Genomic DNA, 13,871 nt, shown 5'->3' on the forward strand with positions numbered 1-13,871 from the left:
AATGGCTTCAAAATGTCTGTGTCCATGACCCTTTGGTACAGCTCACGCCGACCAGTAGATCCGACTTCCAGAGCAGTTATCCGCCATTTCCTCAGTACTTTTAGTGCCTGCGGGACGTAGGATGGAAGGTACTGGTGTGATCTCCTCAGATCACCCACCCTTCCACCCCCCTCCCAGTCATTCAGGAACAACATGAACCATCCCTTACATGAACTCTCCCACAAAAAGGGGTCTCCCACAAAGAGGGACTGGATATTAAATTTAATAAAGAGGGTGGTGAAAAACACCACTGGCTGGACCATGTCCAGACCACCTACCCTTCTTTGTCGGAAAGTGACATCCCTTCTGATAAGGTTTAGCCTATTTCCCCACAACATCAGGAAAAACAGACCATTGACCCTTGCATGGAGAGAGGCCGGTAAAAGGCATACGTAGCTGACATACAGAAATTCGGGTATCAGGTAGGTCTTGATCAGGCTGACCCTTTCCCTTAATGACAGCTTCCAACCTTTCCAGGCTGAAACCTTCTGAGCGGCACCCATCAGTCTGCGTTCCCAATTTCGAACGGGGTAATCCCCCTGACCAAAATGGATGCCTAGGACTCGAATTTCGGCCTGGGGACTGGGGAATACGTCCGGAAGGGGGAACTCTTCCCCTTCTCTCCCCATCCAAAAAGCCTCGCTCTTGTCCCAGTTCACCAGGGAACCGGACGCCTCTGAGTAATCCTCAATCTGTGCTTCCACAAATCGCGCCTCCTCCTGGCTAGAGACTACCACAGAGACGTCGTCTGCATAGGCCACCGTCCTCACCGCCGGCCCAGTGCTCTCACAGGGACCCAAAGAGACCCCCCTCAAATGGCCGCGGTTTAACCTCCTTACGAAGGGGTCCACCGCGAACACATACAGAAGAGGGCTCAGAGGGCACCCCTGCCTGACACCGGAGCCAACAGGGAAGAGGCGACCCACCCAGCCGTTCACAAGAGGAAAGCTTACCGCCCCTCGATACAAAACTTCCAGCCATTGAACGAATACCTCCGGCAGACCGTATTTCCTCAGAAGGTGCCAAAGGTACTTGTGGTCAACACGGTCAAACGCCTTAGCCTGATCCAATGCCAGCAGATACCGCCCCAAGCCCCTTGCCCTGCACCTTTCCACAGCCTCCCGGACGCAAAGGACAGCACTAAACGTGCTACGGCCGGGAACTGTGCAGTGCTGAGCCAGGGACAGTAACCCGTCAGCCTTTGCCAACAGACGTAAAAAGAGCACTTTTGCCAGGATCTTTCTGTCTGTGTTGAGAAGGGCGATGGGACGCCAGTTCTCAATCACAGTTTGGTCCTTACCTTTGGACAGCAAGATCAACGCAGACTTCCTCATTGAGGATGGTAGCAGGCCCTGAGCCAATGAATCGTTGAACACCATCGTCAGATGAGGGGCCAGTAGGCCCTTGAAGGTTTTATAGAATTCTGACGTCAGGCCGTCAGGTCCAGGTGACTTTTTAGCTGACAAAGAGTCAATGGCCTGCATCACTTCCTCTACAGAGATCTTAACTGTCAAAGAGCCTAGGGAGTCTGACCTCACAGGGAGTGGGGTCTCATCAAGGTAGTTATTCATCACCTGTTCGTCCAGACTCTTCGGCCTCAGAAGCTTGGAAAAATGCTCTCCAACAACACCCAGGATGCCCGACCTGGACCTGGTCAGGGACCCCGAGGCATCCCGGAGGCAGTGCACGACCTTCAAACCCGTTGATTCACCACAGCTCTTGTAGGGATCCGGGGAGCAGAACTTCCCGTAATCCCTCTCAAGAACCAGGGAAGCAAGGCGGTCGTACTGAAGCTCCCTTAACCGAAGCTTCAGGTCGGACACTTGTTCCTGAGAGCTACCAGAGGAGACCAGGCAATCCAGCTGCCTCCTCAGCCTCTGATAAGCTCTGTACTTCGAGACTGCCTGGCGCTTTGAGACATCCCTGAAAAAGCTCTCCGATCTTTTCTTCACTGCTTCCCACCACTCCAGGCAGGAGCAGCCGCTCTCAAGAAGCGAAGCTTGATCTGAGTAAAATGTCTCAAAGTCCTCCCTAACCGAGGGATCCTCAAGAAGCGTCACACTCAGACGCCATATTCCCCGACCTCTCTGGGGGGTCTCAGCCACGTTCAGAACAATGGATAGAAGAAAGTGATCGGAGAATTCCACCGCCTGAAGCTCGGGAGCCGCAGAGACAGAGTCCCCTTTTAAAAAAAACCTATCTATCCTAGACCTGCAGCTACCTCTTGAGTAGGTGAAACCCGTGTGATTGGGGAAGTGACAAACGTGCACATCTACCAATCCAGCATCCCTGGCTATGCTATTTAGGAAGATACTATCATAACCCAGCGGGTTTGCGGTGCCTGCCCTGTCTTTAGGCCTAGTGATGGTGTTAAAATCACCACCGAAAACCACTTGCTGGGATGAAAAAAGATAGGGCTTGACCATCGTGAGAAGGCTTTTCCTGTCCCTTTTAGACTGGGGACCATAAAAGTTTATTAATCTAAGGGATTGCCCCCTCACGATGGCGTCAACCACTAAGCACCTTCCGATCTCTACTTCAATGACTCGTCGACAAGCCACCGGACCAGTTCTGAAAAGCACTGCCACTCCACTACCAGGCTCGGCCGCAAGAGACCAAAGGGAGGCACCACATCGCCACTCCCTCTTTGCGAGATGCATCTCCGCAGTAGATGTCAACCGGGTCTCCTGCAAAAATAAAACATCAGCATCAATCTGGCTGAGAAAAGAGAAGGCCATATAACGAGCTCCGGTAGACTTGATGCTTGCGACATTAATGGTCGCAAACTTGATTGGAGGGGGTACCGCCATTCTTAGTCGTTGAAGCAGATCGTCCAACCTTACACAATACATTATACTACACCATCACTTAACTCAACATCCATCCCACTACTGGGGTCCCCTCCCGGGGGATCCGGAGCCTCGGGATCTAGGACAGCAAATTTGTTGCTGGTAGGAACTGAGGCTACTTGGGCCTGATCTACTCCTGGGACCACTACCCTCTCAGGGCACTGGGGGGAAGGGCTAAGGTCAGGGCCAGGTTTAGGGTTTTTACCCTTACCCTTTCCCTTGACTGGTATCCAGCCCTCATCTTTATATTTCTTATCGGGTCGAGAAGGCAAAACTTCACCCGACTGGGAACTCTGGGCGGACTTTTTCCTTACCCTTTTGCCCCTCCGCGGGAGGGGGGCCTCTGGGGAGTCCGAGTCCTGGACTTCTCCCAGTTCCATCCCATCACGCGGAAGGGGGGCAGGGGGTTGGGACCAGGTCGGGACAGGCTGGGAATCAGGAGCCACAGGATGGGAAGTTACTTTGGGTACTTGTTTTGGTTTGGCCTTTGTTTGCCCAGCTGGACCTGAACCTCCCCGAGAGCCTGCCTTACCAAGAGAGGCCTGAGGCTTCTGGGTTTGGGTCCTAACCCTCACTTGTGGCATTTTGGGCATGGCAGGATCCACCTGATCCGTCCTTGGCCCTGACACCTCTGGCTCCAGAGGAGGGTTCTTTGCCCTTTGTTTGGCCAATCTGCCAAGTTTAGGGGCTGTACCTTTGGTGGTACTAGGCTTAGAAGCCACTGCCCGACCCGTCGAAGGCCCTGGATCACCAGAACCTATGACAAATGCCGGACGTTGGCCTACCAAGGACATCGGTGGCTGGGGTGTGACAGGGGCCCTTGTTATGGGAGGTGTCACTGTAGGGACCTCAGAGCTTGGGCCACCTCTAAAAGCAGCAGGACACCGGCTGAAGGGGTGCCCCATGAACCCGCACAAATTGCACTGGATCCTGGAGCACCCCTCCGCCGTATGCCCCACTTCATTACACCTGGAGCACTTAGTCTCCGTGCAGTCAGCACTGTAATGCAAGGGACTATTGCATTTAAAACATAGCTTGGGCTGTCCCTGGTAGAAGGCGAGAATGCGATCTCGCCCAATATATCCGGAGGCAGGGACATGGGTGACAGAATTCCCAACCCTCCGGAGTTTCACAGAGACAGCCCAGCTACCTGTCCAGATGCCTTTGGCATCTAGTTCTTTCCTGGGGGGAGTCACGACCTGGCCAAAGCGACATAACCAGGTCGCGATGTCCTCCGCTGGAACTGACTCGTTTCTCGTCAAGATAGTAATTTTTTTAACTTCATCCTGGCGAGAAAGGGGGACAACCTTAAATGGCTTCCAGGCTGGCCGACTCTTTACAACTTCAATCCTTGTAAAAAAACTTTCCATTAGAGCAGGTGTCATGAAGCTGACATCGTACTCCGGGGAGCCCATGGGGTGGATAATGGCAAAGATGTCAGAGACCCTATATCCCAGGGCCAAGACCATATCCACCACCATGCCTCTTCCCGGAGCACGGTCCATACTATCCTGCCAACGTAACTGAACCACATTACGTCTCTTTCGCTCTATAGCAGCCGCCCTGCTTGCAGCTGGCACCGTACCCCGAAAGGTTACAGGTCCATGTAAGTTGTAAAAAGCCCCAAGCTGGACTCGACCCCCTGCAACATCCGCAAAGGAATACCCTGTTTTAAGGGCTGAGACCACTTGGGCCTCCTGGGACCCACTAATCCAGGAGAGGGAATCAAGGGGGCCTGTAGGACCTGGGGGGGTAGGTATAGGAGAAGCAGGGGGGGCAGGGACTGGAAGAACAGGAGGGGTAGAAACAGCAGGGGCAGGAGGGGTAGGGAGTGGGGGGTCAGGAGGGGCAGAGGTGACAGAGACAGGGGGAACAGGGATGACAGGGGTAGGGGGGGTAGGGGCCGCTGGGGGAAGTTCGGCCGTAGGAGATGCCAGCTGAGGAGGCACATCCGGGGGCACATCCGGGGGTAACACGTTCGTGGAACACTCATTTGGGGGATCTGGGACACTCCCCTGAGCCATAACTACAGAAGCACTATTAACTATTTTGTTTTTGTTTACTGACCCAACTGTCAAGCGTGCCGGGGAAATAAGGGGCCTGCCTGAAGGTGCCACACTAGGGGAGCCACCCACAGGGCCACCCACCACTGGGGTCTTGTTCACACTGCCCTGTTGTACCCCCTGAACCACCGCTTCCCCGTTGAGCTGGGAAGGGACGTTAGTCACCTGGGGTGCTTCACCTCCCATGGGGCCCAGACCTGTCACTCGCGACTCTCCCTCCAGCACTCTGATGAAATCTACAACTAAGCCTGAGACCGGCAGGGGACCCTGCTCGCACTCGCCCCACTCGGCCTGCTGGGGGGTTATTGCCGTGGCTGGTGATACCTCAGGCGGGGATTCGGGGACCAGGGGAGGGGGTAGTACCACGGCGGGTACCAAGTCCTGGATAGGTCCAGCTGAAGCCGGGGCAACAGCGATAGTCACATTGGCAGTCCTCGGACTCCCGTTTTGCGGGCTTACAACCGCCGCCAAGCTGGGCTCACCTCCCGCAGAACCGACTTCCATCTCTACCTCTGTCCCGACCTCCGTCCCGATCTTCGTCCCTGTCAGATCCTCCGTCACGGGAGCTACAGCTGCAGGACCCGCGAGCGTCGGTCCCACCGCCATTGTGGATGGATGCGTCTGACCGGCGGCTCCCGGAACACCGCCATCTGCTGGCGGCTGAAAGGTAACAGATGCTCCGACCTGAGATCCACGGCGAACGGCTTGACTTGCTAGGTTGTGAGCTCTGGCCGTGCGGTCACTCAGAGCTTCCAGTTCTGGCGTGATTTTCCCAGCAGCTATGGCCAGCTTGCTTAGAATTCCTCCATATTCTGTGGTTTGATTCTGAAGGGTCATGATATTAGCCTTGAATCCTTTCCGCCTTGTCTGGGATACAGAATCTCTTGCACTCCTCAATCTTCCCAGTTCACCATACACTGCCTCCAAATAAGTGCATACTTTGTCCATATGACCATAGACCTTACGAACCCTTGCTGCAGCTTGGCTGGGATTTTCCCCAGGTTGGGGTGACAGCCATCTTATCCCATCCTGGGTTCCAAGATATAAAAGTTCTATGGAGCCAGGCTTCAGTCCGTCTAAAACTTCGCTACGAATCTGTGAGCCTCCAGGCCCACATACAACAATAGGGAGCGTAGACTCCATAGGGGTTTGGGGATTTGAGCCATCCCCTGGGCTGTTTGTCTCCATACTGCCTGGATGATCCAGGGAGCTCTCAGCAGCACGTCCACTCCTCACAGAATTACCGCGGGTGTGGCACCAGACTTGCCCTCCAATAGATCCTCGTTAAAGGATTTAAAGTGTACTCATTCCAATTACAGGGCCTCGAAAGAGTCCTGTATTGTTATTTTTCGTCACTACCTCCCCGAGTCGGGAGTGGGTAATTTGCGCGCCTGCTGCCTTCCTTGGATGTGGTAGCCGTTTCTCAGGCTCCCTCTCCGGAATCGAACCCTGATTCCCCGTTACCCGTGGTCACCATGGTAGGCGCAGAAAGTACCATCGAAAGTTGATAGGGCAGACATCCGAATGTATCGTCGCCGTCACGGGGACGTGCGATCGGCCCGAGGTTATCTAGAGTCACCAAAGCGGCCGGGGAAGGGGCCGGAGCCCCCGGGCCCCCGGATTGGTTTTGGTCTGATAAATGCACGCATCCCTGGGGGTCAGCGCTCGTCGGCATGTATTAGCTCTAGAATTACCACAGTTATCCAAGTAACAGATGGAGCGATCAAAGGAACCATAACTGATTTAATGAGCCATTCGCAGTTTCACTGTACCGGCCGTGTGTACTTACACGTGCATGGCTTAATCTTTGAGACAAGCATATGCTACTGGCAGGATCAACCAGGTAGCCCGTCGTCCGGAACCGGCCTCCTCCTAGGGGGGAGGAGGGCCGCGAGCCGTGGGTCGGGGTCGAACGCCGTCCGCCTTCCCTGGGGTGGTGGCCGCGGGGGGCTCGGGAGGGCGGACGGGCTCGGGGGCGACGCTTAACGGAGCGAGGCGGCGGGGTGGCGCGGGCTCGGCCAAAGCACGGCCTCACCCGCCGCTCTCGACGTCGCAATCTCCCGCGGCGGGTCCGCGGGAGGGTGCCTGGGAGGGTACCGGGGCTGTCGGAGACAAACTGCGCTCGGCCGCCGGGGCGGGAGGCCGGCCGGGGTCGAGGGGACCGAGGTGCGGCCGGTCGGTCGGTTAAAACCTTCCGGCTCGCTCCAGGGGCCTCGCCCGGCTCGGCGTCCGCCTCCGGCGGCGTCTTTCCGGCCGTCCTGGGGGTCGTTCGGGTCCTGGCAAGCTCACCGTGGGTGACCGCGGGTCGAGGGAGGTCCGCCCGGGTGGGGGGACACCTCGGCCGCGTCGAACGGGGCGATCCGCCGCCTAAAAGGCGGGACCGCCGGGGGCGCCTTTCCCCTGGCGGACGGGAGGGGGTCGAGGCATCCGGGCGGCCCGCGACCTCCGGGGCCGGGGCCTGGACACACTCTCCCCTCCCCGCCGGGGTGCTCTGGGCATCATCGGTCCGTGGCGTGAGGCTCCTGTGGAAGTGGCCCTCTGAAATCGCCTCCTCACATATATCCGCAGCAACCTTTCCCGGACCTACATGTGTCCGGAAAAGGGACCGGGGGTGGAGCGGGGATTCGAGGGAATCGAGTCCGGGTCCCTGGAACTCCCTCCCGGACTCGGGAGGCAAATCCGACCCCATTCGCGACTTCCGCAAATTTCACCTCCAAAAAACGACTAAGTCCCGCCGGCCAGCTTGAGTCCGGCCAGCCTGCCGCGCGGGGCTCAAAAAAAACGACAGAGTCCCAGCCGGCCAGCTTGGTCCCAGCTTAGAAAACCAGTCTGGAAAACGACCAAGTCCCGCCGGCCAGCTTGGCGGATGTTCCCTCAATGCAATGCTAATACGCGAAAACGACCAAGTCCCGCCGGCCAGCTTGGCTCAGGGTGCGGGAATACAGTGCTTTCCGCCTGGAACTCATTCTCGGATTGGGAACATCGCGGTTAGCCCCTGTTAGACCAGCGGAAGGTACTGCTTGCCGCCTGGAGCCCTAACTCGGCCTGGGGACCTCGCGTATGGCCCCTAATGGTTCAGGGGGACTTCCCACTTGCCGCATGGAGCCCGATCTCGGCCATACCTTCCCGGTTGGTCCCGGTTAGGGTCACCTTGCCTCCTGGAGCCCCAGCTCGGCCTGGGGACCTCGCGTCTGGCCCCTAATGGTCCGGGAGGGTTCCCACTTGCCGCATGGAGCCCGATCTCGGCCATACCTTCCCGGTTGGTCCCGGTTAGGGTCACCTTGCCTCCTGGAGCCCTAGCTCGGCCTGGGGACCTCGCGTATGGCCCCTAATGGTCCGGGAGGGTTCCCACTTGCCGCATGGAGCCCGATCTCGGCCATACCTTCCCGGTTGGTCCCGGTTAGGGTCACCTTGCCTCCTGGAGCCCTAGCTCGGCCTGGGGACCTCGCGTATGGCCCCTAATGGTCCGGGAGGGTTCCCACTTGCCGCATGGAGCCCGATCTCGGCCATACCTTCCCGGTTGGTCCCGGTTAGGGTCACCTTGCCTCCTGGAGCCCCAGCTCGGCCTGGGGACCTCGCGTCTGGCCCCTAATGGTCCGGGAGGGTTCCCACTTGCCGCATGGAGCCCGATCTCGGCCATACCTTCCCGGTTGGTCCCGGTTAGGGTCACCTTGCCTCCTGGAGCCCCAGCTCGGCCTGGGGACCTCGCGTATGGCCCCTAATGGTCCGGGGGACTTCCCACTTGCCGCATGGAGCCCGATCTCGGCCATACCTTCCCGGTTAGTCCCGGTTGGGGTACTCTTGCCTCCTGGAGCCCTAGCTCGGCCTGGGGACCTGGGGTCTGGCCCCTACTTGTCCGGGAGGGTTCCCACTTGCCGCATGGAGCCCGATCTCGGCCATACCTTCCCGGTTGGTCCCGGTTAGGGTCACCTTGCCTCCTGGAGCCCTAGCTCGGCCTGGGGACCTCGCGTATGGCCCCTACTTGTCCGGGAGGGTTCCCACTTGCCGCATGGAGCCCGATCTCGGCCATACCTTCCCGGTTAGTCCCGGTTGGGGTACTCTTGCCTCCTGGAGCCCTAGCTCGGCCTGGGGACCTGGGGTCTGGCCCCTACTGGTTCAGGGGGACTTGCCACTCGCCGCATGGAGCCCGATCTCGGCCATACCTTCCAGGTTGGTCCCGGTTGGGTCCACCTTGCCTCCTGGAGCCCAAACTCGGCCTGGGGACCTGGGGTCTGGCCCCTACTGGTTCAGGGGGACTTCCCACTCGCCGCATGGAGCCCGATCTCGGCCTCACCTTCCAGGTTGGTCCCGGTTGGGTCCACCTTGCCTCCTGGAGCCCAAACTCGGCCTGGGGACCTCGCCTCTGGCCCCTACTGGTTCAGGGGGACTTCCCACTTGCCGCATGGAGCCCGATCTCGGCCATACCTTCCAGGTTGGTACCGGTTGGGTCCACCTTGCCTCCTGGAGCCCAAACTCGGCCTGGGGACCTTGGGTCTTGCCCCTACTGGTTCAGGGGGACTTCCCACTTGCCGCATGGAGCCCGATCTCGGCCATACCTTCCAGGTTGGTCCCGGTTGGGTCCACCTTGCCTCCTGGAGCCCAAACTCGGCCTGGGGACCTGGGGTCTTGCCCCTACTGGTTCAGGGGGACTTGCCACTCGCCGCATGGAGCCCGATCTCGGCCTCACCTTCCAGGTTGGTCCCGGTTGGGTCCACCTTGCCTCCTGGAGCCCAAACTCGGCCTGGGGACCTGGGGTCTTGCCCCTACTGGTTCAGGGGGACTTCCCACTTTCCGCATGGAGCCCGATCTCGGCCTCACCTTCTAGGTTGGTCCCGGTTGGGTCCACCTTGCCTCCTGGAGCCCAAACTCGGCCTGGGGACCTGGGGTCTGGCCCCTACTGGTTCAGGGGGACTTGCCACTCGCCGCATGGAGCCCGATCTCGGCCTCACCTTCCAGGTTGGTCCCGGTTGGGTCCACCTTGCCTCCTGGAGCCCAAACTCGGCCTGGGGACCTGGGGTCTGGCCCCTACTGGTTCAGGGGGACTTGCCACTCGCCGCATGGAGCCCGATCTCGGCCTCACCTTCCAGGTTGGTCCCGGTTGGGTCCACCTTGCCTCCTGGAGCCCAAACTCGGCCTGGGGACCTGGGGTATGGCCCCTACTGGTTCAGGGGGACTTCCCACTCGCCGCATGGAGCCCGATCTCGGCCTCACCTTCCAGGTTGGTCCCGGTTGGGTCCACCTTGCCTCCTGGAGCCCAAACTCGGCCTGGGGACCTGGGGTCTGGCCCCTAATGGTTCAGGGGGACTTCCCACTCGCCGCATGGAGCCCGATCTCGGCCTCACCTTCCAGGTTGGTCCCGGTTGGGTCCACCTTGCCTCCTGGAGCCCAAACTCGGCCTGGGGACCTGGTGTCTGGCCCCTAATGGTTCAGGGGGACTTCCCACTTGCCGCATGGAGCCCGATCTCGGCCTCACCTTCCAGGTTGGTCCCGGTTGGGTCCACCTTGCCTCCTGGAGCCCAAACTCGGCCTGGGGACCTGGTGTCTGGCCCCTAATGGTTCAGGGGGACTTCCCACTCGCCGCATGGAGCCCGATCTCGGCCTCACCTTCCAGGTTGGTCCCGGTTGGGTCCACCTTGCCTCCTGGAGCCCAAACTCGGCCTGGGGACCTGGTGTCTGGCCCCTAATGGTTCAGGGGGACTTCCCACTCGCCGCATGGAGCTCGATCTCGGCCTCACCTTCCAGGTTGGTCCCGGTTGGGTCCACCTTGCCTCCTGGAGCCCAAACTCGGCCTGGGGACCTTGGGTCTTGCCCCTAATGGTTCAGGGGGACTTCCCACTTTCCGCATGGAGCCCGATCTCGGCCTCACCTTCTAGGTTGGTCCCGGTTGGGTCCACCTTGCCTCCTGGAGCCCAAACTCGGCCTGGGGACCTGGGGTCTGGCCCCTACTGGTTCAGGGGGACTTGCCACTCGCCGCATGGAGCCCGATCTCGGCCTCACCTTCCAGGTTGGTCCCGGTTGGGTCCACCTTGCCTCCTGGAGCCCAAACTCGGCCTGGGGACCTGGGGTCTGGCCCCTACTGGTTCAGGGGGACTTGCCACTCGCCGCATGGAGCCCGATCTCGGCCTCACCTTCCAGGTTGGTCCCGGTTGGGTCCACCTTGCCTCCTGGAGCCCAAACTCGGCCTGGGGACCTGGGGTCTGGCCCCTACTGGTTCAGGGGGACTTCCCACTCGCCGCATGGAGCCCGATCTCGGCCTCACCTTCCAGGTTGGTCCCGGTTGGGTCCACCTTGCCTCCTGGAGCCCAAACTCGGCCTGGGGACCTGGTGTCTGGCCCCTAATGGTTCAGGGGGACTTCCCACTCGCCGCATGGAGCCCGATCTCGGCCTCACCTTCCAGGTTGGTCCCGGTTGGGTCCACCTTGCCTCCTGGAGCCCAAACTCGGCCTGGGGACCTGGTGTCTGGCCCCTAATGGTTCAGGGGGACTTCCCACTCGCCGCATGGAGCCCGATCTCGGCCTCACCTTCCAGGTTGGTCCCGGTTGGGTCCACCTTGCCTCCTGGAGCCCAAACTCGGCCTGGGGACCTGGTGTCTGGCCCCTAATGGTTCAGGGGGACTTCCCACTCGCCGCATGGAGCCCGATCTCGGCCTCACCTTCCAGGTTGGTCCCGGTTGGGTCCACCTTGCCTCCTGGAGCCCAAACTCGGCCTGGGGACCTGGTGTCTGGCCCCTAATGGTTCAGGGGGACTTCCCACTCGCCGCATGGAGCTCGATCTCGGCCTCACCTTCCAGGTTGGTCCCGGTTGGGTCCACCTTGCCTCCTGGAGCCCAAACTCGGCCTGGGGACCTTGGGTCTTGCCCCTAATGGTTCAGGGGGACTTCCCACTTTCCGCATGGAGCCCGATCTCGGCCTCACCTTCTAGGTTGGTCCCGGTTGGGTCCACCTTGCCTCCTGGAGCCCAAACTTCTCCATGTAAAGTGTATACTGCTGATGGCTGAGGCATGAACTGCTCCATGTAAGGTGTATACTGCTGATGGCTGATATATGAACTGCTCCATGTAAAGTGTATACTGCTGATGGCCGATATAGGAACTGCTCCAGGTAAAGGGTATACTGCTGATGGCTGAGGCTTGAACTGCTCCATGTAAGGTGTATACTGCTGATGGTAGATAAATGAACTGCCCCATGTAAAGTATATACTGCTGATGGCTGATATAGGAACTGTTCCAGGTAAAGTGTATACTGCTGATGGCTGAGGCTTGAAATGCTCCATGTAAGGTGTATACCGCGGATAGCTATTGCATGAACTGCTCCCTGCTCCCTCTAAATTGTATACCTTGTACTGCTATGGACAGTCACCGAGTGTCCGCTAGGCACTGTGTGCTACACCCCCTCTGATTGATCCTCTGTGTGCTTTCCCTATCAGGGTCAGGAACACAGTAAAGCAGCAGAGATCTGAGGCCCGTGGTGTAAGGAACCCGCCCCGGGGCTGTGTGCCCCTTTGGCGGTGAGCAGGGAAGTGGAGGAGAGGCTCCAGATGTCCTTGGGGACTGGAAATTTCCCCCTGGCACCTTCTAATTAGTGGGGCGAGTAAGATCTGGCGAATTAAAGGTTGATAATTATTATTAGAGGGATATTGGAATACCACACTGTTCCCAGATAATTTGCCCCTAACCACTATTGAAACTGGGGAAACGTATAAGAGCCAGGAAAAAAGATAATATGAACAGGTCAACAAGGGGTACGGCCCCAAAGATCCCCAAGGATAAAGGCGCCACTTCCACAATAAGACAATACCTGACACAGGAAGGGGGTGTTAAGAGCCCGGGTGCCATTAAGAAAACAGAAAAAAAGGAGACGGTAAAAAAAGGAGGCGAGGATCAGCTATCCGCCAATACTGATACATCGACAGAGGGGGATCAAGACACGAGCCACATGGAAGAATTAAGGACAGATACACAAGCTTTATTCAAGGGTGACATGGGCGACATGTTTAGGAAACTGGAGGCATCAATAAAAAACGAAATAAGCATGTTGAGAGCAGACATAAGCCATCTTTTGCCACGGGTAGAGGAGACGGAAGTAAAGGTAGAACAACAAGCGGTAGAACTGAATCAATTAAAAGAGCAATTTCTTGCAATGAAATTAAATTAGAGGAGACTATAGTATCGGTTAGAGGACCAGGAAAACCGTAATAGGAGGAAAAATTTAAGAATTCGCTCAATCAAAGAAGAAAGAGGGGAAAACCTGAGGGAGATTATGAACGATCTCTTTTTACCCATACTGGGTAAAGCCACCGAAGACCACCTTAAAATAGAGCGAGTCCACCGCATAGGAAGGGCAAAGAATCGTGAGCGCGAATGGCCTAGGGACATAATCGTTTCTATGAAGACAAAGCTGAAATCTGGTCAAGTCTAAGACGTAAAACACCTCTGAGCTATAAAGGAGCAGAAGTTCAGATCTTTACAGATTTAGCCTGGGAAACTGACACGAAGGAGGTTATTGAAACCACTCCTTGTACAAATGCATTCATCAGAGATTGTATACCAGTGGGGCTTCCCTGCCTGTCTTATTGGGAAGAAAGAAGGCGTGTCGGCCAGGCTAACTTTCCCTGAAGATATAGAAGTCTTCTGCCATAAATTAGGCATGCCAGTTGTAGATCTACCTGAGTGGACAGAATAGAGTGTATTGTAATGTATAGACGGGCGCGGGGAGGTGGTGTATGGGAGGTGGTGTATGGGAGGGGGGGTGGATAGTTGGGGGGAGGTGGGATTTTCTCCCTTATCCCCAGACCCCCCAGTGCGAGGGGAGCTGGTGATGGGGTTGGCGCGGTCCAAAACCTACCTCATGACAAAAGAACCGGTGGAAAATGGGAAATGAGACCACCCACGGCTCAGAGGTTAGGATTAGGCCTTGGGGGG

The sequence above is a fragment of the Rana temporaria genome, chromosome 12 (genome assembly GCF_905171775.1).
Source record: "Rana temporaria chromosome 12, aRanTem1.1, whole genome shotgun sequence".
In the NCBI taxonomy this organism is placed as follows: Eukaryota; Metazoa; Chordata; class Amphibia; order Anura; family Ranidae; genus Rana; species Rana temporaria.